The sequence below is a fragment of the Peromyscus eremicus genome, chromosome X, assembly GCF_949786415.1.
Source record: "Peromyscus eremicus chromosome X, PerEre_H2_v1, whole genome shotgun sequence".
NCBI classification, from domain to species: Eukaryota; Metazoa; Chordata; class Mammalia; order Rodentia; family Cricetidae; genus Peromyscus; species Peromyscus eremicus.
The window spans coordinates 33,605,877-33,632,909 of record NC_081439.1 but is presented as its reverse complement, the minus strand read 5'-3'; the positions used below and the strand labels follow the sequence as shown (position 1 = coordinate 33,632,909).

At 38.7% G+C, this 27,033-nt stretch overlaps 1 pseudogene; it reads right to left on the bottom strand.

The window, feature by feature from the left end:
• Positions 1–6,112: 6,112 nt before the first annotated feature.
• LOC131899307 (claudin-34-like) lies at positions 6,113–26,122 on the bottom strand (annotated as a pseudogene).
• Between the last annotated feature and the right edge of the window lie 911 nt (positions 26,123–27,033).

Sequence of the window (27,033 nt, the reverse complement as noted above, 5' to 3'; positions counted from 1 at the left end):
GGGAGTGGCCAACCAATGTTTGGTTTAACTTGATGAATTTTTTTCTTCATCCATTCAGTAAGCCTGTCTCCTTTGCTTAGAAAACTGAGGTCATGGGTGTTTAGTTATTTTTCAAATGTTTTTGTCAATTGTAGTTATTTTGTTGTTCATTTTTGATGTTGTTTTCTTGTCAATAGTGCTTTGTGTTTTAATAGTTATGGCTTTGTATTTTTTTTCTCATAGTCCATATGCTAGGCTTTTTCTACTCCTTAGCCTGAGATACCGTGTCTTGCATTTTCTTTAGGTTTGATTTGTTGAGTGTAAATTTTTAGGCTGCTTATGTCATGGAAAATTTTTCTTTCTTCTTCAATAATTGTGGAGAGTTTAATTGTATATCTTGTATTAAGTTGGTTGTCATAGGCTTTTAGGACTTGAAATGGGTTTCTGCAGGCCCTTCTGGCTTTCAAATTTTCCTTTGAAAAATAAGCTATTATTCTGATTGGCTTTCCTTTGTAAATGTCTAGTATTTTTCTCATCCTGCCTTTGAAACACCTTACAAATATGTTTGAATAAAAATCATGTAAAAAATTATTTCAAAGTATCTTGCTACATAGGCTTCCACTAAAGCAGTTTTCTGTACTCTATATATCTATAAATGATGCACATTCTGTTTTCACTCACACTTTCAATAAATATTCATTAGTATATATGCATATATCTTATACAAGGTCAATTACTGACAGGCTCAGAGCCTGACATGGACCTATCAGGGTTCCAAGCAATAGTAACTGAATAGCAGGAGATGATCATCTTCCTGGTTGGGTCAGAGTGTTATAAATGGAATGTGTAGTGTTCCATTGGCTGGGACTGTGTTAGCTCAGAGAACTAATAAACCTCATAGGAATTAATTCACATTTTGTTTTTTCTTCCATTACACTAAAGATCCCAAAGACAATGAATGTTTAGCACTTCTTTCTCACTCTAAAACCCCTTTCACTTTCAGGAGTTTCATTTTCATCTTAATTTCTCTTTTCCTCAATTTCTCACTTTTCTGCATTATTTATTAATAAAACCTGCTTACCCTTTGCATTCTTAGAGATCAGTCTGATCATTATTTTTCTTTGATATGAGACAAGAGATTAGGAGCCACTGTCTCAGATTGGCCCTTAGAATTGCTGAATTACCACTAACTTAGAACTCTTCCTCAAGAGCAACTATGACAGAAAAAGATCTGATTGTACTGAAACAAACAAACTTGCAACAATTTTACTTCATACTGTATTTATAAATTTATGTTTATAAATTCAAGTAACTGTTGATAATAGACATTTTAGTAGTGGAGAATGCCATAATGTTTGAATCTATCATAAATATTGTTGCATAATAGATGTTCAATGAACAGTTAAATAGCTTATACTTTTTTCCTATGATAATCCCTATATACAAATATACATCCATATATATGTCTGTTTTGATATTACAATTTGTTTATATATTTAGTATGTCTGTTCCTGTGTATTGGGGATGAGTAGGGATCACAGATGTGTCACAGCACATATGCAAAGGGCACCGAATAATTTGTGGATGTTGGTCCTCACCATTCTACCACCTTGGTCCTAGGCATCAAACTCTGGTTGTAAGGCTTGATGGCAAGCATGGCAGATTAGAAAAAATAGGTCAATATTACTAGATAAAGCCAACTTCTTTTCAGATACATCTACATATATAGTTACTGTGCAATGCAAAGTTAATAAGTGTCTGTGCATTGTTTCCTATATTTTGGGCCTGCATTTGGTTCCCAGCACTCACATGGCAGCTCATAGTCATTTCAGTTCCAGGGGATCCAATGCCCTTTTAGCATCTTTGGGCACCAAGCATGTATGTGGTCCACATACATACATGCAGGCAGAGGATGTATACACTTCTTTTATTTTACTGAATATTGTGAGTTGAAATAGTGCATCCTAAAGTGAGGCTCTTAGCACTTTTAATTTTTATTTTTCCAAGAACTTTAATGGGAGAAATTTGTAACTTAACCAATTAAATTTGAACACTGCACGCTTGAGTAAATAAGAGATTATTGCTAGGCATTATGATGCATATCTATAATCCCAGAACTGGAGGTGCTGAGACAGGTAGATCACAAGTTCAAAGTCAGACTTGGTAGCATACTGAAACTCATCTCCAACAAACAAATGAACCCTAGAGTAAGGGAAATAGGGATGGAAGGAAGAAATGAATGGTTCAACATTTTGTTCTAATAGTGACAATGTGGATAAGCAAGAGGAAAATCTTTATCTTTTCAAAAACTATATTGGTTGCACTTTCTGCTAAAGTTGGCAAGGCTCTTAGCTGTCCTAGGATCACAATATTGTAAAAAGACCCACAGAATAAAGAAAAAGATCAACACAAGATGTAAGATGAGGTGCTTCAGTAAGTGCACTTTGCAAAGAACATGCCCTCAAAACTGTGCGGCATAATACTATGAAAATCATATACTGCAGACCTGGTCTATAGTCCTAAGAGAAAGTGAATTCTCAACAAAAGACACATAATATCATGTCTCCCAGGAAGAAATTGGCTGCCAAGACTTGAGCAACTGTGCCACTATGCATAACAAAAGTATTAATGAACAAAAGTATATTGAAGTATGCATGAATTAAATATCTATTGCCAGTGATATATTATCAGAGAATAGGTGATTTGAGATGGTGCAGAGAGAAAGGGATCAGGTGAATGTGACTGGTCACATAGATGTAATAAAAACATGATCTGGACTTGACTGCATTAAATTATTTATTTTGGTAGCTAGCTAATTAATTAGTTATTCTTGGGATGAAAGAAAGACCTTTTATTTTCTAGGTAAGCATGCTTTCCTGCAAATACAATCTCATACATTGATGATATTCAGAGCCTAAAATCTAGAATAATTTCACAAGTGCAACATCAAGAAATGAGTCACTATTCGAACAGAAAAAAAAGAAAACAAATGCAATTCACTGGACAACAGGGTGAGGGATTTTGAAACATTCTGAGAATTTGATGAGAAAGAATGTTTGCTAAGGGACTGGAGAAATGGCTCAGTGATTAAAAGTGCTTGTTACTCTTGCAGAAGCCTCTGGTTCTGTTGCCAGAGCCCATATGGCAGCTAACAACTCTGTGTAACTCCAGTCACAGAAGATCTATCACCCTATTCTGGCCTATGTTGACAATGGATGCAAGTGGTACACATACGTACTTCAATCCATGTTCATATACCTATAAAATAAATATATAAATCTTTTAGAAGGATGATTCTTAAACATCTAAAGGTATAGTATACAGGAAATGCCTCCCCCTTTTCATACATTTTATTAGAGTTTAAAAGAGAATCCACATTGTAAGTAAGCTATAATATGGCAATTGTGTAGAGGATGGTGTGGCAGCTTGAATGAAAATTCCCCCCATAGGTCCACAGGGTGTGGCACTATTAGGAGAACTTGTTGGAGTAAGTATGGCCTTGTTTGAGGAAGTGTGTCTCTGGGGTTGGGCTTTGAGGTTTCAGAACCTCAAGCTGGGTATAGTGTCTCTCCTCTTTTTGCTTCCAAAAGATCCAGATGTAGAACTCTTGGCTACCTTTCCAGCACCATGTCTGCATGCATGCCTCCACACTTTCTGTCTGATAATAGACTAAACCTCTGAACTGTAAGACAGCTCCGATTAAATGTTTTTCTTTATAAGAATTGTCATAGTCATGGTGTCTCTTCACAGCAGTAAAAACCCTAACGAAGATAATGGAATAGAGAAGAGAAGGAGGAAAAAACATGACTTTTGAGATAAGCCTGTAGTGATGTCAGCCACACAACAGTAGACCATCACATGGTGTAATGGGGGAGCTTTAGAGTCAGGAAACATCAAGTACCAGGGATCTTAAAGCATCTTTTTAGACTCTGGCAAACATTCAAAAGAAAAAGACAGAAAAAAAGAAAAACATTTATGGCTTTGGGCTCAGAGAGACTGGTGGATACATTGAACTTTGTAGCAGCTCACAGGGACTGCACTGGGCACTAGGTATTCTGGAAGGAAAAGCACCTACCTTATCTCCAAGTGAACCTGCTCATTTTTTGAATGGTCCCTTAACCATGTGCTTGACCTACCCACCTGGAGAAATTGTTCAGAGAGGAGAAAAGGCATGCTGCCACCTAGGAGTAGAGTCTATTCTTTGCTGAACATTCTACCCTCTGAAAAGTTAACCATAAAATTATTTAGGATGTGGAATAATACTAGAGAATAGATACACCTCATTTACACCCTGGAAATCTAGTGGTCCAATTTCAATGCTGTTCAGTAGATGAGACCAGTGTGTGGACTGCTTTTCTAGACCCACCCTCATGTAAAGTCTTTAGACTGGGGTGCTCATTTAGGCAGTGATAAGACTTTAGAGTTCCCTTCTGACAATTGCAGAGCTCAGGATCGGGACATTTCTGGAACTGCAGATTTTGCCTTCCCTTCCCTGAGCGGCCTGTCTTGTTTCTATCTATTGTTCACAACATTTCCCTCTTCTGAAGAGGTAACCCCAACTTCTATTTTGAGTTTGGGGCAGTGACCGAATCTGACATCTAACAGCTAGAAGGCATAATTCAGTGTGGTACCTGGGTTACCTGTTCAGTGGTCTTTATTAGATGACCCAAATTTGCATTGGTAGTTCTATTTGTATAGCAGCCAGGTGTGGAGTGGAAAGGAAATCCTTAACCTGTATTTAGATGGAGATGTGAGATAGAAGTCAGAGTTAATGGAATTAGAAGTCATTTTAATTCTACCAGGAAAGTGAGAACAAAGGATATTTGTAAATGTTCAAATCAAAGCACAATAGAATCTCCTTGAGTTCACAAGAGTATCCACCCAGTGGGTTCTTTCTCATTTTTTTTTCCTTTGACCTTTATGTTTGTACTCCAGACTGACAAATCCCAAATATGCTTTCAGAAATATTGTTAAAGTTAGAATCACAGTGTGAGGTACCCTGAAACAGTTTCTTCAGTAAATTCCAGGGTGAGTTCCAAATGATGCTGTCTAGAGTTGCAAGAACAGGTTATTTATTTATTACATAAATAAAAGGCAGGGAAATATAGGAAATATTAGAGCATACCGGTGCAACCACTGTTCAATATCAATGAAATTCCCTCTGTGGTTTTTTAGTCTAGTTAATAAAGATGATTTAAGGACAAAGTTTAATAGAAACTCAAAGTTAACTTATTAGAGCCTAAAAAAACTGTCATTGTGGACAAGGTGTAAAACCAGCAGTTTCTCAGAGGTGAAGAATGTAGAACAGAAGGGAAAAAGCATGCTATTTGAGAGGAGACAATATCAGTCAAGTGGCAGCAGGCAGCCACATGGTGAGGAGCTTTAGATAAATAGTAAGGAAACCCATAGCACTAGTGAGTTTAAAAGCATATATTGGTTTTAGTCAGCATTCAAAAAACTGACAAAAGACAAGGACAAAGAAGTGCTCCATCATTCTAAATCAAAACTTGAGAAGACAGGTCGACTATGCTAAACCACACAACACCTTTTAGGGACAGCCAGAAGTATCCATATTTAGATAATAGTATTAAGAGCATATAGCAAATGTGAAAAACAGAGAATAATCTCATTGTCACACAGAGGAACCCACAAAGTGAACATAGCTCAGCAAAGCAATTCTTTTTTGTAAAACTGTTGCACCAGACCCCAAGCTAGGCTAGCCAGCACAATAGGACAGGAAGCTCACTTGGTTTATATTCTAGTACAGGTGGTGAGTAAATCTCCCTATTGGCTAGTGACTAACCTCAGAGTCTTTTGAAACTGGCTAGTGGTAAAAGAATAGGACAAAGGAAATCAAGGAAGGATTTGGCTACTTAATTTCCAAGAATGTAGCAGGACCTTTCTGTAAGCAAAGGATTTCTTACAGCAATTTTGCAACATTAACACATTTTGAGAAATGTCATAGAGTAGAGAGAAAATATCACGGCATGGTAAATAGTTCACATTCTATTTTTAGCCTTGGATACATAGAGCAATGTGAGAGATTGTTGTACTTTGACTGACACTCATTTCAATAAGTACTAGATTTATTGGTTATTTACTTTTGTTGACAATAAATAAAACTCAGATTAGATAAGACCAAATGGATTAGATTTTATTCATTGAAAGGTCATATCAAATAATGAAGTAATGAAACAAAAGGAAAATACAGAGAAGATAAGAGACCAATTTGGCCATTTTCTGTCACAGGCCCACATTGAACATGGTTTCGAGTTCTTTAAACATTTATGTTTATCTACATGAAGGATATTGCTATCACTCATGGTAACTTTCGATTTTGAATGATATGTTAGATAAAAATTGACTTTTAAATTTTATTATGTGCTGCTTTGCCTGTGGGAATACTTGAAGAAAGTAAAATTGTGCCACTTAATAAAAACAAAATTGCAGCTATAATTGCCAAGGCCACAGCACATCCAATTTCCTGAGCATCTGGGTGGGAAGGCATATGGAAAGATGGTGGGAATGCTATTCCCTCCTTGAGTAGGATGGATACAAAATTGAGCAATACAGCAAGACAAATAAAGCTACTAGCAGTGATGTTCAGCATCCCCGAGAGACCAAATGGATTGTGGATAGCATTTTTCTCTACTCTTCCGACACATACATTCCAAAGGGAAATAATGGTGGTAATTTTTCCTACTAGCCCAAGAAAGCTAGAAACCAGTAGCAGTTGTTGGACCACTTGGATATCTAAAGGAATGAAGGTGTCATGGTAGTGGTATTGGTGACATTTTCTGATGTTTCTGATTCTGTCATCATGGTTGAAAGCACAGACTCTCCACATGCCCACGAATGCTGTGGTAGGCTTAGAGGAAATAGGGTCTTGGAAGTACGCCACTCGCCACTCAGGTAGGCCATAGAGATGCAGCAAATTATCCATGCCAGTGTGGTCAATGCAAAACCTCCCATTTCACAATTGCAACATTTTTTTATTATCATGATGGTGACAGCGAATAATCAGCAACTGAAAAGAAATACAGGACAAGATGAGGACAGTGTATTCATGGAAAAGATTTGTTTGAGAAAGTGGCTCTTGGGCCTGGAGATCTGCTACTGAGAAGGTGGTCTGAGAAAACAGAAAGGCCCCCTTTGGCAATATGTCTAGGCAGGCTGATAATCCACCAATCCTTTAACATTTGTGCTTCTGACATTTGGTCTAGCCACAATGGCATTTGGTCACAATTATCTAGTCATCAAGATGGTCATCACAGCATATATCATACTACAAATGGGAGATTGCTTGAAATTCAAGAGTTGAATAAAACAATTCATGCTATATCCACTCTTTGCAAACATATGGCAACATTAAAGATACAAGTGGCATTACAGAGACAATGTCAGATGTTTGGGGTTTACCAATTTCACTTAGTATAATTTTTTGAAATATGATATGCTCTGTATCCCTGACTGGCCTGGAACTGTGCTCTCAGCCTGGCCCTGAGCTTGTGGAAATCCTGCTACATTTCTATCCCAAGGACTAGTATTAGAGGCATGAGCCTCGACATCTGATCATTAACATGACATTTTTCAAGGGACACCAATGGTCAGCATGTGAGAAAGTTTGTCCTCCTTTCATACTGGCTTGTTTCCAGGGAGTAAAGAATAGACTTTGCCTACTGATTCACTGGTCTTGGACACTTGAATTAACCTAAAGCTTTGCCTGTTAAGAATATCACCATATGAATGAGAATGCATATATGAGAATTTGTGTCTATACTTTGTGTTGTCATTTCTCTTGAGTAGATACTAAGGCATTCAACTTGGGTGAGACAGTGTCAGGTTCCTACAGTTTGCATTATGGAATTTAAAGAACTGTTTCACACCAGTTGCATGAGCCTTTACATACCCAGTAGCAAATATGGAAATTTTCAGCTTCTTTTTAACTTCCTTCTCATTGGCTGAGTCCAATACACCAAAATATCAATGCTGAAAGATAATAAATGAATGGAAATAAATTAAGTTATAGAAAATTAACTTATTCGGGTATATGCAAAATATATATATTATGCATTATCTTAATGCAACCTATTTCACTATAATAATTAAAATATGTCAAATCCTAAGAAAATTTGTGAAACATGGGTAATGCTTACCCTTAGGAATTTGTAAAATACAAAGAAACTATAAGTACACTCATAGATTTATGGTTTGCTTTGACTGTCTACTTGAAACACTATAAGAACGGTCAGAGAAGGGAGTCTCAATGAGGAATTATCTGGATTTGGTTGGTCTGTAGGCCTGCATGTGAAGAATTATCTTGATAATGCTAATTGAAGTAGGAAAAACTACCTAGTGTGGGTAGCACCATTCCCCAAGAAGGGGATTATGAGCTGTATGTGAGTGTAGAACTGCATCTGAGTGCTAAAAGGAATGCATTAATTCATTGTTCCCTCTTCTGGACTGTGGATGTGATATGCCTAGCTGCTTCAGGTTCTTGCCACCTTGACTTCTCCAGGTTGAAAGGTCTTGACCTGGAAATGTGAGCCAAATAAACCCCTTCTCCAGTAAGGTACTGTTTTTTTGCAGTATTTTCTTCCAGAAACAAAAATAAATTAAGACACATCACATAATTTGTATCTATTCATTCATGTTTGTATTTACTTCTATCTTAAAATAAGTTGGGTAGATATAACATATTATAAATCTGACTCTGAGGAGTAAGGGTGAATTTAATCTACTTTATTTGAAGCAAAAAATCTGTCACATTGTTTTCTTTCAATGCTGTCTTTTGTTTGTTGTGTATTTTTGTTTTTACTACAATGTAAGCCAAATTTTTCTCTAACTTCATATGTAGCCCACCCACATTGGTTTCAGACATGAGGAAACAAATCTGTCAGACTCTCAGTTCTGAGGTTAAAAGTATGACCACTATACATAGCTTGTGATTGTTGTATTGTTTTGTTTTTATACTGATGGTGGTTGTTCCCCGCTCTCTGTTCTCTCTCTCTCCTCTCTCTCTCTCTCTCTCTCTCTCTCTCTCTCTCTCTCTCTCTCGTGGTGTGTGTGTGTGTGTGTGTGTGTGTGTGTGTGAGAGAGAGAGAGAGAGAGAGAGAGAGAGGAGAGAGAGAGAGAGAGAGAGAGATATCCAGGTAGAATTCACCTACTTTTGCTTGTTATTGAAATACGGTTCCAGCGATCTACATTCCTGTATATCATCTTAAGTGTGTTTTTAGAGAATTTACTTTTAGGTAGTCACTACATGTATGTCTCTCCTTATTCCCTGAAGAAGAAATTTTGAGGATGTATTTCAAGGTATGCCAAAGAGTACTCAGATCCCTGAAGTCCATCCACTGAATCAGTAGAATTCAAGCACTAGAAACAAAGATGTTAAAGCATCTCCACTTTCATTGATTAAGAAGCAGCATTTCAAGGAAACATGGATTTAGCTTTTAATAATTTTTATTAATTCCATAGGTTGCATGTGTTGCATGATTCTTAGGTTGTACTTACCTAAAGATGGTCTCTTCATTAGTCAATGTAATATATAAACAGATATGTCATTAGTGAGAAAAAGACCAAGAGATGGAGCCACATGTGGATAGAAGTTCTTTAAGGACACATTTCCTAACTCAATAAAAAGGAGGACTCCAATTGTTAGAAATGGGGAGAGTCATGTCACCTGGTGCCTGAGACCTGGTCTGAAATGAAAGCCCAATAAGAACAGACTAGGTTAGATCCAGGTAAATGGTACATATAAGTTGAGGTGAATGAAGAGTGAAACAAGAGAAGTCAGCCAAATTAGTCCTTGCAAAACTAGAGTCTTTCTTAGTAATACTATGCACAGTGGTTGCCCTGGTCATGGTATCTCTTCATATCAATAGAATGATAACTAAGACAGAAGTTGGAACTAGGAGTTGGGCATTGCTGTGACAGGCTTATCTATTTCGTTTATTTGAATACAGAAGAGTTTGGATCTTTGCACTGTGGAGGGGCCCCAAGACAAAAAATGGCAATAGATACAGGTGTTGCTGTCCTAGAAAAATCTGTTAACTAATGGTTCGTAGGTCCCAACACCCTTGAATACCTGGACAGGTAGGACTCATGATTGAGTCCTATCATTGGTACTTGTGAAGGTGAAAATGTGGAGGGGCCCCAAAACAGCTTGACCACACAGCTGCCATGATAGGCTTAGGGGCCCAGACACAGCTTCTGTGACAGGCTTACTGGCAGGCAACAGCTAGATCCAGGAAAAGCCATAAACTGACACCACCCAGAAATCCTCTCAGTGATGTGGAAGTACCTAACATCCCAAACATCCTAACCATTAGATAAGGTGGCCAGATGTCCCTGAGTCTAGCAAATACCTATTTTTATTTTACAAATACCCCTAGACAAATGTCAGCCAGTCAAGGTCCTGAACCCTGGAAATCCCTTCACCCCAACCTCTGCTATGATAAAAAAAAAACCCTACCCTGCCTGGGCTCAGGGCTCTCTGCTCTCACTGCTGCATCAGATATGCAAAGACACCAAGCTCAGAGCTTGAGAATAAAGGCTCTTTGCTTTTATATACAAGATTTGGTCTCCGTGGTGGTCTTTTGGGAGTCTCCATGGTCTGGGCATAACAGCACAAGAAAATTAGTTAAAAATTTTTCTTGGGTTTAATGGAAAATCCTGGTAGGAGCTTGAAAGATAGTAGATCTGAGAGCAATGCAGCCCCAAGAGGTTTCACAGAAGGAAGAATATTGTCCCCTGCTCTAGAGACCATTTTTGTGATAGTTTGACAAAGAATGTAGCCGCGTTTCGCCTTTGTCTTTAAAATATGCCTAGGATAAATGAAAGAATTTTAGATTAATGTTGTTAGCAGAGATTTTATGACAGCCTAGTATTGACCGCCATATGTTTATTAATGATAATTCTTATGCACATCCCCAATGAAAGGGTGCAAACTGAACAAATGTATAGTTTTAGGAGAAAAGAAGTACCAGGAAATGTAATGTTGGAGCCAAGTGTTGTGCTCAAGATGAAAAGCTTAAAGTAAGGCCTGCAGCTAAAAGGAGTGGTTCCCTCAGGACAATACCCCACCCAGCTAAACTTCCAACTTGTGAAAGGATTAAAGGAAAGCTTAAGCAGCAAAGAAAACCATCAACAACTGAAAGCTTATACAAATGCTAGGTTCCTGACCTAGCAAGCAGAAGAACTTGGCAACCTTGGCCACATGGCTCTGAATTTAGAGTCTAGAAGGGTATAGAAAAGGGATTGTAGAAACTTTCTCCCTTGTTAAGGAAAGCTCCCAAGGCCAGGAGTTTGGTAGGGTTGTCTCTGCATTGAGGACTGGAGAGGACATTGTGTGAAGTTGTGAAGGAGAGGACTAGATTTTGTGGAAGATCCTGAAATGATAGAGATGCCAGAGTTATGGGATACCCACAAAGGAGACCAACTCAAGAGAGACAAATGTGTTGCAGTTGGCAAAGATGAAAGCAGTTGGAGATCTAAAGGGTATTTTGATGCCAGATATGAAGATATAGAATTGAAAGTTTTCCCTGTTGGGAATGGTAATATATATTCTGTGCTATTCTATGTTTGAAGTATGTAATTTGTATTTTGATTTTACAGGGGGTTATAATTAAGAAATTGCTTTATGTCTCAGAAAGTTTGGACTTTGGAATTTTAAACTGTCTTGGGAAGGAAAGACTATAGGTAATTTGAATTTGATTTAAATGCATTTGGATTATTACATGGTTACAAGCCTATGTGGACAAGATAGTGGAATGTGGTGGTTCTAATAAGAATGTCACCTATAGGCTCATATATCCATATGATTATTCCCTAATTGGTGAACTATTTAAAAAGAATTAGCAGGATTAGGAGGCATGTCTTTGTCAGAAGAAGTTTGTCAGTGTGTGTGAGCTTTGGGGTTTAAAAGAGCCCACATCAGACTCTGCCAGCTCTGACTGGACCAAGAGGTGAGTTTTTATTCACATGGCTAATCACCCCAGCCTCTAGCCTTTAGATCCAGGGGCACAACCCACCACTGCCCCCATACCCACACCCTTTGTAGCCCCAGTTGCAGGCCAGCAGGTAGGACACCTGCAGGCAGGCCTGACTACCGCCATCACCCACTGGACCCTGTAACCTAGAAGCCCCACTCCACCCACAAACTCACCTATCCTCCAAGACCACTGCTGCTCCCTGAGACAGACTCTGCCAGGTATGATTGGACCAAGATCTCCAATTGGACCGAGAACTCCAATAAGACCATGAGTGCTGATCTAAGAGTGGCACCCTGAGACACAGATACCATTTGCACTGATTGGAAGAAGAGATGGGTAGATGCCAGTGCAAGAATACATTCAACAACATAAAGAGCAATATGGTATCACCAGAACCTAGTGGTTCTACATCAGCAAGACATGAACACCCCAGTGCAGAAGAAGCAGAAGAAAACACCCTTAAAATGACTTTAAGAAGATAATAGAGGTCTTTAAAGAGGAAATAAAAAATTCTCTTAAAGAAATCAAGGAAAAGACAAACAAAAAATTAGAAGAACTCAATAATTCCCTTCAAGAAAACCAAGGGAAAAAAAACAGTCAAACAGATGAAGGAAACAGTTCAAGACTTGAAAACTGAAATAGAAGCAATAAAGAAGATACAAACCGAGGGAATGGTGGAAATGGAAAATCTGACTAAATGAACAGGAACTACAGATGCAAGCATAACCAACAGAATACAAGAGATGGAAGAGAGAATCTCTGGCATTGAAGATATAATAGAAAAAATAGATTCATCAGTCAAAGAAACCATTAAAGCCAACAAAGTTATAACAAAAATGTCCAGGAAATCTGGGACACCATAAAAAGACCTAACCTAAGGATAATAGAGATAGAAGGAGAAGAATACCAGATCAAAGGCACAGTGAATATATTTAACAAAATAATAGAAGAAAACTTTCCCAACCTAAAGAAGGAAATGCCTATGAAGATACAAGAAGCTTACAGAACACCAAATAGACTGGATCCAAAAAGAGTCCTCTCACCACATAATCAAATCACTAAACATACAGAATAAAAAAAATATTAAGAGCTGCAAAGGAAAAAGGCCAAGTAATATACAAAGGCAGACCCATCAGAATAACACCTGACTTTTCAATGGAGACTTTGAAAGCTAGAAGGTCATGGACAGACATTATGCAGACACTAAGAGACCATGGATACCAGCCCAGAGTATTATACCCAGCAAAACTCTCAGTCGCCATAGACAGAGTAAACAAAATATTCCATGATAAAGCCAGATTTAAACAAAACCTATCCACAAATCCAGCCCTACAGAAAGCACTAGAAGGAAAAATCCAACTTAAGGAAGTTAGATGCACCCATGAAAACCCAGGCAATAGGTAATTCCACATTAATAAATCCCAAAGGAGGGAAACATACAATACTACCACCAAAAAATAACAGGAAATCAACAATCAGTAGTCATTAATATCCCTTAATATCAATGGTCTCACTTCACCTATAAAAAGACACAGGCTAACAAAATTGATATGAAAACAGGATCCATCCTTCTTCTGTATACAAGAAACACACCTCAACATCAAATATAGACATTACCTCAGAGTAAAGGGTTAGAAAAAGATTTTTCAATCAAATAGACATAACAAGCAAGTGGTTACAGCTATCTTAATATCTACCAAAACATAACTTCAAATAAAATTAATCAAAAGAGATGGAGAAGGACATTTCATACTCATCAAAGGAAAAATGATGATGTCTCAATTCTGAACATCTATGCCTCAAATACAAGGACACCCACATATGTAAAAGAACATTACTAAAGCTTAAATAACACATCTAACCGCCCCCCAAAAAATAGTGGGAGTCTTCAAAAATCCCACTTTTACCAATAGACATGATGTCCAGACAGAAACTAAACACAGAAATAATGAAACTAACAGACAATATAACTCAAATGGACCTAACAGATATGTACAGAACATTTCACACAAACATAAAAGAATAAATTTTCTTCTCAGCACCTCATGGAACCTTCTCCAAAACTAACCACACACTTGGTCATAAAACAACCCCAACAGATACAAGAGATTTAAAATAACTCCTTTTAACTTATCATACCACCATGGATTAACATCGAATATCAACAACAAGAAAAACAGCAGAAAGCCTACAAACTCAAGGAAAGTGAATAAATCTCTACTGAATTAACCCTGTGTCAAGGGGGAAGAAAGGAATTAAAGACTTCCTAGAATTCAATGAGTATGAATGTACAACATTCCCAAAATTATGGGACACAGTGAAAGCAATGCTAAGAGGAAAGTTCATAGCACAAAGTGCCTGCATAAAGAAATTAGAGAATTCTCATACAAGTGACTTAACAGCACATCTGAAAGGTCTAGAACAAAAAGAAGCAGGAAAAAAATCAAACTTGAGGTGAAAATCAATAAAATAGAAACAAAGAGGACAGTACAAAGAATCGATAAAGCAGAGAGTTGGTTCTTTGAGAAAATCAACAAGATAGATAAAATCTTATCCAAACTAACCAAAAGGCAGAGAGAGAATATCAAAGTTAACAAAATTTGAAAAGAAGGGGGTTATAGGACAACAGACATTGAGGAAATTCCAAGAATCATTAGGTTATACTTTGAAAACCTGTACTCCATAAAATTGGAAAAATCTAAAAGAAATGGACAATTTTCTAAATAGATAACCACTCACCAAAGTTAAATCAAGATCAGAAAAACAATTTAAGTAGACCTATAATTCTCCAAGGAAACAGAAGCAGTCATTAATAGTCTCCCAACCAAAAAAAAATCATAGGGCCAGATGATTTCAGCATAGAATTCTACCAGAATTTTAAAGAAGAGCTAATACCAACACTCCTCAAATTTTTACACAAAATAGAAACAGAGGGAAGATTACCAAATTTGTTTTGAGGCCATAATCACCCTGGTACCCAAACCACACAAAGACACAACAACAACAAAAAAGAGAACTACAGATCAATCTCCCTCATGAACATAGATGCAAAAATACTAAATAAAGTACTCTCAAACTGAACCCAAGAACACATCAAAAAGATCATCCACCACAATCAAGTGAGCTTCATCTCAGAGATGCAGGGATGGTTCAACATATAAAAATCTGTCAATGTAATCCACCATATTAAAAAACTGAGACAAAAAACACGTTATCATCTCATTAGATGCTGAAAAAGCATTTGACAAAATCCAACACCCCTTAATAGTAAAAGTTATAGAGAGATCAGGGATACAAGGGTCATACGTAAATATAATAAAAGCAACATTGTAGCAAGCCAATAGCCAACATCAAATTAAATCAAGAGAAACTCAAAGTGATTCCACTAAAATCAGAAACAAGACAAAGCTGTACATTCTCTCCACAGCTATTCAATATAGAACTTGAACTAGCTAGAGCAATAAGACAACTAAAGGAGATCATGGGGACAGAAATTGGAAAGAAAGAAGTCAGAGTTCCATTATTTGAGGATGATATGATAGTATACTTAAGTAGCCCCCAAAATTCTACCAAGGAACTCTCACAGCTGATAAGCACCTTCAGGGAAGTGGCTGGATACAAAATTAACTCAATAAAATCAGTAGCTATCCTATATATGAATGATAAAGAGACTAAGAAAGAAATTGGTGAAAAAAACCTCCTCACAATAGCTACAAATAATATAAAAATATCTTAGTATAACAAAACATGCAAGTTAAAGACCTATATGACAAGAACTTCAAATCTTTGAAGAAAGAATTTGGAGAAGACATCAGAAGATGGAAAGATTCCCTATGCTTATGGATCAGTAGCATTAACATAAAAAAATGGCCATCTTACCAAAAGCAATCTACAGATTCAACCCAATTCCCATTATAATCCCAAAATAATTCTTTACAGACTTTGAAATAACAACTTCATATGGAAACACGAAAAACCCAGGATAGTTTAAACAATCCTGTACAATAAAAGAATTTCCGGAGATATAACCATCCCAGATTTCAAGCTATACTATAGAGCTGTAGTAATAAATACTGCATGGTATTGACATAAAAACAGACAGGTGGATCAATGGAATCGAATCAAAGACCCAGATATAAATTCACACATCTATGGACACCAGATGTAAATCCACATACCTACGTACACCTGATTTTAGACAAGCCAAAATTATGTAATGGGAAAAATGCATCTTCAACAAATGGTGCTGGAATAACAGGATGTCAAAATGTAGAAGAATGCAAATAGATCCGTGTCTATCACCCTGCATAAAACTCAAGTCCAAGTGGATCAAAGATGTTAACATAAAACCAGATACACTGAGCCTGATAGAAGAGAAATTGGGAAATAGCCTTGAGTGCATTGGCACAGGAGACAACTTCCTGAACAAAACACCGTCAGCACAGATGCTAAGATCAACAATTAATAAATTGGACCTTCTGAAACTGAAAAGCTTCTGTAAGGCAAAAGATACTCCTAATAGGACAAAATGGCAACTTTTCGAATGGGAAAAGATCTTCATTATCTCCACATCTGACAAAGGGCTGATCTCCAAAATATATAAAGAACTCAAGAAACTAGACTTCAAAAGCCAAAATAATGCAATTTAAAAATAGAGAACAGGTCTAAACAAAGAATTATCAACACAAGAATCTCAAATGGCACTGAAATACTTAAAGAAATGTTCAGAATCCTTAGCCATCAGGGAAATACAAATCAAAGCAACTCTGAGATTCTACCTTACACCTGATAGAATGGCTAAGATCAGAAACACAAGTGACATCTATCTCATGCTGGATAGGATTTGGAGCAAAGGGAACACTCCACCATTGCCGGTTGGAAAGTAAACTTGTACAACCACTTTAGAAATCAATATGATAGTTTCTCAGAAAAATGGGAATCAATCTACCTCAAGACTCAGCTATACCACTATTGAGCATATTCCCAAAGGATGCTCAATCATACCACAAGGACACTTGCTCAACTATGTTCATAGCAGCTATATTCTTGATAGCCAGAACCTGGAAACAGCCTAGATGCCCCTCAACCAAAGAATGGATTAAAAAAAAAAGTGGTACATTTATACAATGGAATATTATTCAGCTATTATTTAAAACAATGACATCATAAAATTTGAAGGCAAATGGATGAAAATAGAAAAAAATCATCCTGAGTGAGTTAACACAGACTCAGAAAGACAAACATGATACGTACTCACTCATAAGTGGATATTAGCTGTGAAGTAAAAGATAATCATACTATAATCCACAGATCCAGAGAGGCTAAGTAACAAGGATGGCCCAAGGGGAATACTCACATCTCCTTGGGTAGGTGAAATTGAAGAGATTTTGTAGCTGGATTGGGGCAAGTGGGGATGGGAACATGAGTGATCAAGTCTGGGTGGAGTAGGGGGAGAGTACTCAAACAGCCACCTGGAAAATGTGGGCAGTTGTGGGTCAAGTAGAAACCAGATGCAAAGGAAACTCCCAGGAATCCACAAGGATGACTCCAGCTAAGACTCCTAGCAATAGTGGATTTGTAGCCTGAACTGGTCATCTCTTTTGACCAGGAAAAACTTCCAGTGGAAGGATTTGGACAACAACCCAGCCACATAACCTCTAACCTACAGTCTGTCCTGCCTATCAGATGTGCTGGGGTAAGGGTGTCACAGAGATTGTTGGAATGGGCCAACCAATGACTGGTCCAGCCTGAGACCCATGCTATGAGGGTGAGCTCACCCCCCTGATATTGCCTGGAGTGCCAGGACCTAGAGGCTGGATGGCCTGGAGACCTAGAATAGAACCAAACATGACTGGAGGGAAAAATGTCAATGTAATGATACCTAACAATATTCTACTATATTGGTAGGCTGGTGCCTAGCACAATTGTCATCAGAGAGGCTCTGTCCAGCAACTCATGGAAACAGATGCAGAGACCCACAGTCTAACATTAGACCAAATTCAGGAAATCCTGCTGAAGGGAGGGAGGAAGGATTATAGTAGTCAGAGGGGTCAAGGACATCTCAAGAAAACCCACAAAACCTGGGCTCACAGGGTCTCACAGAGACTGAATGGACAATCAGGTAGCCTGCATGGGACTGACCTAGGCCCTCTGCATATATGTTACAGTTGTGTAACTTGGTCCTCTTTTGGGACTCCTAATAATGGGAGCAGGAGCTGTCTTTGACTCTTTTACTGGCCTTTGGGGCCTTACTCCTCATACTGGGTCATCTTGCCCAGCCTTAATATAAGGGGAGGTGCTTAGTCTTATTGCAACTTGATATGCCATACTTTATCTATATCCATGGGAGGCCTGCCATTCTCTGAACAGAAAAGAAGAAAGGAGTGGATGTAGGGGGAAGCAGAGGGGATGCAGGGAGGAAAGACTTGGAGGAGAAGAAGAAGGAGAAACTACAGTGGGGATGTAAAATGGCTGTGTGGCAAATAACAGTACTTACATGGGGCAGTATGGCACAGTCAATAGCAACCATGTGCATAATCTTTGAAAGAACTAATGGATTGTAGGTGACATTCTTTAGCATGCCCTTTTATGTGTTCCTAAATGGTAAAATGCTTGAGACTTCCCAAGCAGCCCAAGCATGTTGGCAGACAGCACTAGGACAAAGGAACAAAGGTGTCGTAGTAGGTACACCGGTGACACAGTATGTGGTGACTGGAGTTGTTGCCATGGTGGTAAATGCAGACTTTCCACATTCACAAAAAGATTGTCCTAAGATAGGAAAACATGGGCTCATCCAAGAACTATAGTTATTACTGTAGGATGCTCATGGAGATGTGCAAAGCATTCATGCTACTGAGAACTAAGTGAAGTCTGTGATATGGTGACTGACAATTGTGTTTAGGAAGAGCATGGTATCAGAAAACACTGGGAAAATGGTAGAGGATTGGATCAGGATGGATTCTCTGGGCTCATGACAGTATCCCCTAAAGAAGTAGTGTAGTGGGTAGCCATTCCAGCTTTGGTCTGGAAGTTCCAACCCCCATTGAGGCTTCTGTAACTATCATGGCTACAAGGCAGGGCCAAAGGAGGGCCCTGAAGACCCGAGATCAGAATGCACCGCACTCTCGCAAGGGGCCCGGACGCTAGAGGTAGACTGAGGAGAGTTCTCCAGAGAACACCGCGGGACTGCGCTGCGCCTTTCCTAGAACCCTCAACCTACCTATCCCTTCATTTGTAAGTTACGCCATTAAATAAATCTCCCTTTTAACTACATGAAGTGGCCTTAATAATTTCTCCAATAAAGTAGTTCAAGAACTCATTCCATTTCTCTGTCATTGGGCGATCCCCGTGTCTTTCTTAGGGTCCTGTTTTCCAGGTAGCCTCCCTGGTGATGTGAGTAGCAGTCCAGTCATCCTTGTTCCACATCTAGTATCCTGCTATGAGTGAGTACATACCATGTTTGTCTTTCTGAGTCTGGGATACCTCACTCAGGATGATTTTTTCTAGATCATCCATTTGTCTGCAAACCTCATGATGTCATTGTTTTTCTCTGCTGAGTAGTATTCCATTGTGTATATGTACCACATTTTGTTTATCCATTCTTCAGTTGAAGGGCATCTAGGTTGTTTCCATGTTCTGGCTATTACAAACAATGCTGACATGAACATAGCTGAACAAGTGCTGAGTGGGGGTAGTGAAGGGCGAGTGTCGAGGGAAAGAGAGCTTAGGTGAGCAGGAGATCCCAGCTGGATCAACAACAGAGAGGGAGAACAAGGAATAGGAGACCATGGTAAATGAAGACCACATGAGAATAGGAAGAAGCAAAGTGCTAGAGAGGTCCACAGAAATCCACAAAGATACCCCCACAACAGACTGCTGGCAATGGTCGAGAGACAGTCCGAACTGACCTACTCTGGTGATGGGATGGCCAAACACCCTAATTGTCGTGCTAGAAACCTCATCCAACTACTGAGGGATCTGGATGCAGAGATCCATGACTAGGCCCCGGGTGGATCTCTGGGAGTCCAATTAGCGAGAATGAGGAGGGTTTATATGAGCGAGAATTGTTGAGACCAAGGTTGGATAAAGCACAGAGACAAATAGCCAAACGAATGGAAACACATGAAATATGAACCAATGGCTGAGGGGTCACTAACTGGATCAGGCCCTCTGAGTGGGTGATACAGTTGATTGGCCTGATTTGTTTGGGAGGCATCCAGGTAGTGGGACCGGGTCCTGTGCTCATTGCATGAGTCGGCTGTTTGAAACCTGGGGCCTATGCAGGGTCCCTTGGCTCGGCCTGGGAGGAGGGGACCTACCTGGACTGAGTCTACCAGGTTGATCTCAGTCTGTGGGGAAGGCTTTGCCCTGGAGGAGATGGGAATGGGGGGTGGGCTGGGGGGAAGGTGAGGGGGGCGGGAGGGGGGAGAACAAGGGAATCTGTGGCTGATATGTAGAACTGAATTATATTGCAAAATAAAAATTAAAAAAAAAATAAAAAAAAGTAGTTCAAGAAGTATGGGTTATGCTTGAGAAGGTTGGACTTTGCTCCAGTGATCTTGTGCTGAGAGTGTGGTCTGAGTAAACTTTGAGGGCCCTGAGGCAACATTTAGTAACAGCCTGATGATTTGCACACCCTACTACTGCTTTCACTTCTATTGTTCTAGACACACAATCAGTATGGACATAATATTTAACCACAAAAATGGTTGTCAATGTACCATTGGTAACATGAAAAAAATGGCAAACTACTTCATTAAGATAATTGGATGAGTAATTTATGATAATTGTATCCCATGGAGCTGTAGGCCAACATTAATTATACAAGTGGGTCATATGTACACTGTAAGATATTCTGGGCTCAACACTTGATACTTACCTTGATCTTTTGTTGTTGTTGCTTTTTTATTTGTTTGGTTGTTTTTTTAGACAGGATATGACTGCGTCTTGAACTAAGTTCTTATTATGGGGAAAATATCTACAATTTATTGAATATAAACAGAATAGAACAAACATATAATGTAATCGTGGATGTGAACTAAATTGCTAGGCAACAGCTTTAACAGGGATGAAGAATTTGAATTTCTTCATTTAATTTAATAGTGTTGTAACTTATCCCATACAAAAGAAGAACATAAAATACAAGAATAGATCTAAAGAAACTGTCATGGAACAAGCACTCATACTGCTGCCACCCTTAAAAATATACATCAGGAGCTGAAGGGGTGGCTTGGCATTTAAGAGAGATACAGTTATTTTAAAGAATCTGAGTTCAGCTCCTAAGACCCATTTAGGTAGTTCACAACTGCCTGGAACTGAAGTTCTATGGAACTCTGGCCTCCATGGGTATCTGTACACATACGTGCATATGCATATGAACTTCCACACACAGGCACAGACTTATGTACATAATTGAAAATAGTAATATATCCTAAAACATATACTATACTTCATCATTTTATTTCTTTGACTTTTAGTTGATTCACTTGAGTATTACCAAATATATTAACATAATTTTGAATGTTTTTGCAAAATTTGAACAGTACAGTAGGCAGTCTTATGGAGATAGCTTATTTCAATATGCATTATATGTGGGAAACTTGGATTATCAGTATTTAATTTCATGTTATTAGGTTTCATTTTTGTTGTTATGTTTATGGAACCCAGATCTTTGAGCATATTAGTTGAATGATTTATTCCAGACCTATACAACAACCACAGATTATGGTCTTTAAATACTGCTTAGATTTTTATATTTTAGGTATTTCTGTCACAATCATGATGTTTCTACTTTATTTTTATTTTATTTTTTTATTTATTTATTTTTTCAAGACAGGATTTCTCTGTGTAGCTTTGGTGCCTGTCCTGGACCTCACTCTGTAGACCAGGCTGGCCTCGAACTCACAGAGATCCGCCTGGTTCTGCCTCCCAAGTGCTGGGATTAAAGGTGTGTGCCACTGCCGCCCAGCGATTTTTTACAATAAGAAAATAATAAAAAGACTTCCAAAATGTTGTCAAACTATGGTGTGATTGCCCATACCTATAATCCCAATAGCCAAGGGGCAGAGGTAGGATGGAAACATTCAAAGGCAGCATAGTCTATGTAGCAAGTTGCAGACTAAGTAACATTGCTTCAGAAAAACAATATATCAGCATCAATAAAATAAACAGCTTCAAATAATCAAGGATTACCTGCTTTTGGTCCATACATGCACTCTATCTTTAGAATACACTAACCTGAAGGAGATCCTTTTACTGAAATACTTGCCACCTGTCAAAACAGATGATTGGAGAACCTGGAAAAACACCTAATAAGAGGTCAGCTAAATATTGAGCCAAGAATAAGTAGATACCCCATTCAGATATTTATTTTTTGTTTATGTACTTCAACAATGAAAAAAATAAATAAATAAAGCAAGATGCAAATGAATAGTAGCAAGAATGGGGATTTTTTTTCCTTCCCTTTTTTTTTTGTTTTTTGTTTTTGTTTTAGGGTAAAAGTCCACCAGTGTTTTTAGTGTTATTTTTTTTCAAGGGCAGGATGAGAATATGTTCTCACCATGTATGTGAGGCTTCCCTTGCAATCTCTGTGTAGTCTCTGCTGATCTCACCATTGAGTCAATTCCCTCTCTTCTGTCTTCCAAGTGCTGGCATTACGGGCATGAGCCACCATGTGTAAGCTGTGGGAGGGTTTTTGCCATTGCTGTTTGAAGTGCTGTAGATGGAACTCAGGCCCAGATGCATGCTAAGAAAATGCCCTACTAGTGATCCAAACACCCACCCCCAAAAGTGGGTTCATAGGCTTCACTGTCAGGTAACCTTCATGTATTTGTCCTTCTTGGAGTCCTACAAAGAAATTTTAAGATATTGATGGCAGGAAGGGACTCAAGGGTATTCAGTTCTTTGAAGCCAACTCATCTACAAATTTAGTAACATGTATCTCCGGGATGAAAATCTGAAAGCATCTCTATTTAAATTTTTCAAAGAAAAACCCGTTTAGATTCAGAGTGGTCTTACCATTTAATAAACCTTCATTTGCCCCATAGTTTCTCTTATTGATGACTCCTTAAGTGCCAGATACTAAAGACAGAAGACAGTCCCTCAGGAGCTAATATAAGAAGATGTGTCAACACTAGTGAAAGGTAGCAGCAGACGCATAGATAAAGACACGTGGTAGGAGGGGGAGAAAATATATTTAAGGATATTTCTCCTAATTCAGCAAAAAGGAGGTTTCTAAGTTTGAGACATGTGTAGAAGAGATGGTACTGTGAACCTGAGACCTACCCTGAATGGTGAGGTAAAAATAATCTATGCTTGGAGATCAGTGAATGGCAGTTGTGGGTTCAAATGAATGAAGAGTGAAGTAAGAGAGGATGCCAAAGTTAGTCAGTAGAGAACATTGAGGGGCACATAGTTTCCAGAAGGAGTACCACTCACAAGGTTACAGAGTGAGGAGTCTTGTAGGTAAATTTCTGAAATCATGTCTATTGAACAGAGAACAATCTAGGTAAAGAGTATATTAAAAAACACCATACTTTTTGGATGAACAATATTGGACAAATTATTATTTTCTTGTACTGGAGGTCTAAGGTGGGCATCCAGGCATGCTGGCAAACTCTTTACCAAGCAACTATTATCCCTAGACTTAAAAAAAAAAATCTGAGACCGGGTTTATCAAATGTCCCCAAAATGTCCTTGAATTCCTTATGTGTTCTAGGAAGGAATCCTCTTTGTTGTTGTTTGTTTCTTTTTTCGTTATGAGACAAGCCTTCTCTCTGAGCCAGGTTGGCTTCAAACTCACTGTGTAGCCCAGATTGGATTTGAAATGATATTCATCCTGCCTATGCTTGCTTACTACTGGATGCTGTGAGTTATTCATGAGAACAGTGCTTTGAACAACAATGAACTCTTTAATTAAATTCTTGGGCTTCATTTGAGATCTGTTAGATGGGTCAAGCAATATAATGTAGACCCTGTCCTCAGGGGGAAAGATCCCTTCAGAGAAGTCATTTTGTACTTAACTGACATCAGCTAATTCAACAAGCTAGCTGTGCCTTCCAGGCCCAGTTGTCCTGACAAAAATCCCCAAAAGACTTTAAAGTGTCAGGGGCCACGTGCACACTCTGGTGGGAAAGATGGGTAAGAGGGTTAAAGCACATTAGAATACATCTTAGAGGGACAAGGGAAAGGATGAGATAACCAGGAGGGCTACTAAGAGCACTGTAGCATTATTGAAACTTGGGTTAATTTCCTGGTGACTTTCTAGAATGTGAGACCATTCCTTCTGGGATGAGGTCTATGGTAAATGAATTGAAGCTTCCAAAGGATGCCTAACTTCAGAGCAGAGCATCACCTGTAGGGGGCATCAGTGGGAATGAAACAGCAGCTGTGGTCTGCTCTAATTATTCAGATTACAAACAAGAACACAAGCAAATAGACCTACACAAAAACATATATGCAGATACAAGTTTAACCTGAGGAGACAGTATTTTCAGGAAGAAATATTATATAACAAGAAGTATTTTATAACTATCTTGATAAAAAAATATGGAAGCATATACAAGCCCTTTTCTTTTTTGGTCATTATTTCCTTTTTATATTTATTCAAGTGTATGGTGTATTGTGCACGTGAGAGCATGTGCTGATGGAGAGCAGAGGCATCAGATGCCCTGGAACTACAGTTATATTAGTTGTGAGCCATCTTACATGGATGTTTGGAAATGAATCTTCTGTGAGAACAGTATGCACTCTTAATGACTAAACCATCTGTCCAGCTCTTTCCTTTTCTATGTCTCTGAATAACAATAGATAAGCAAAAGGACAAGCAGTTAGACTCATTAATTATGGGGACCTGCGAATGGAGGGGTTTCTGTATGAGATAGCTGGACGCTGGGAAACATTTCCTTAATATTCACACATGTTAATTTCCCCAGCTTAGACAGAAAAAGTGAGATACAGAGAGACAGAGTGAGACCAATAATGGCACATTAAGACAAAGAGATGCACAGAGACTGAGAGCCATGCCAGCATCATGATAGAGATGTTGATTACATTGCATGTAATTCTAAAAAAGTTTGAAATTCAAAGTATATTTTGAAATTTTGAGCATGTTACATCCTTCACATCACAATATTCTTGAAAATGCATTAAGTTTAACCATCCCAAATGCAAGCATCTGTGCTGATTTGTATTCTTTATTTGTGGTTAAAATAGACTGTGAACAATTTAAAGGGGCATGGATCATTTACAGTTATAGTAAATATTATAAATATTCACGTGTATATTCATAAGTTTGAGTGCATAGGCCTTGGTTCAGGTGTGTGGTGAGGCAGAACATCTCTGTAGTGAGTTTAGGAGTCAGAGGCTACTCACCCCCTGATGGTCAGGAAGTAGAGGAGGACAGGGGACAAGACAAAATCTTCAAAACCACAGATGCTAATTTCAGTTTCCTCCAGTTACATATCATCTCTTTAACTGTTCAAAACATCCCAAAGCAGCACCTCCAGCTAAGAGTCCAAAGATGCAACATATGGTACTTTTGCAGAAACAGGATACATCCAAATAACAACACCGTGGTAAATTAAGGGCTAATTCTACAGATGATAGAAAAGTATTCCTATGTATAGCCCTAAGACACACAAAAAGTATGTGGATAAAGCTTGAGGATATCATAGTACATGAAATATGCCAGTCACAAAAAATAAAACACCATGTTATTCCATTACAATGTCCCTGGGGTAGGCAATGCCACAGAGGTAGAAAACACACTGGTAGGTTCTAGGGGCCACAGCAGGGAGAAACAGGAGCTGAAATTCAACAAGAGAACCACTTCCATTGTGGAAGAAGGTTCATGATGGTTCCACAATACTATGAACATATTACCAGGAAAGTATACACTTAAAAAGGTTAGCAGTTCAGTTTCATGTGTATCTTCAACCCCATTACATAGGCTATACAAGAAAGAAGGATAGAGCCTCTACTGACCTTGAATTGTGTCCTCAAGTGAACTAGTAACCAACAATGCTTCAGAACAGGCTGGTAGTTAGGCCAGCAGCCCCAAAGACAAACCACTCCTCTCACAGGTCGTTTGGGACTCCTGACTGGATTCACAGTCAGCCCCAAGCCAGTCTTGGACAGACTGTAGTCCTGCTCCACAGCTCTGAGAATTTTGTGATATCATCAAATTCTAAACCTGCTGTGATCATACAATTGAAGTTTCAACCATTTGAGTGAAGTGAAATTTGGTGGGCTAACTATGGCACTATATATGCACATACATCTTCACATATCCATGTATATAATGCATTTAATAGTAGTATATGTATTTTTATTTATTTATTTATTTTATTAAGAAAATTTTTTCATTCATTTTACACACCAATCAAAGATCCCCCTCTTCCCTCCTCCAGTTCTCCTAGTCTCCCCCTCCCAACCCATCCCCTACTCCCACCCATAAGAAGGCAGGGCCTCCTATGGGGAGGCACATCCAGTAGAGGCAAGTTCAAGCCCTTCTCCCTGTCTCAAGGCTGCACGAGGTGTCCCATCATAGGTAGTGGGTTCCACAAAGCCTGCTCATGTACCAGAGATGGATTCTGATCCTACCACCAGGGTCTCACCATGCAGAGGGCCTAGTCCAGTCTATGAAGACTCCACAGCCATTGATCCAACTTTCATGGGTTTTCACTAGTATGTTTCCCCATCATGATCCTGATGCATTTGCTCATAGAATCCCTCTTCTCTCTCTCTCTCTCTCTCTCTCTCTCTCTCTCTCTCTCTCTCTCTCTCTCACTGGACTCTTGGAGCTTGGCCTGGTGATTGGTTATGGATCTCTGCATCTGCTTCCATCAGTTACTGGATAAATGCTCTGTGATGACAGTTAGGGTATTCACTGGTCTGATCAGTTGGGTAAGCCAGTTCAGTTCAGGCACCCTCTCCATTATTTCTAGTAGCCCACGCTGGGGTCATCCTTGAGAATTCCTGGCAATTTCCCTAGCACCAGGTTTCTCCTGATCTCCATGATATCTCCCTCTATCATGGTATCTCTTCATTGCTTTTCCCCTCC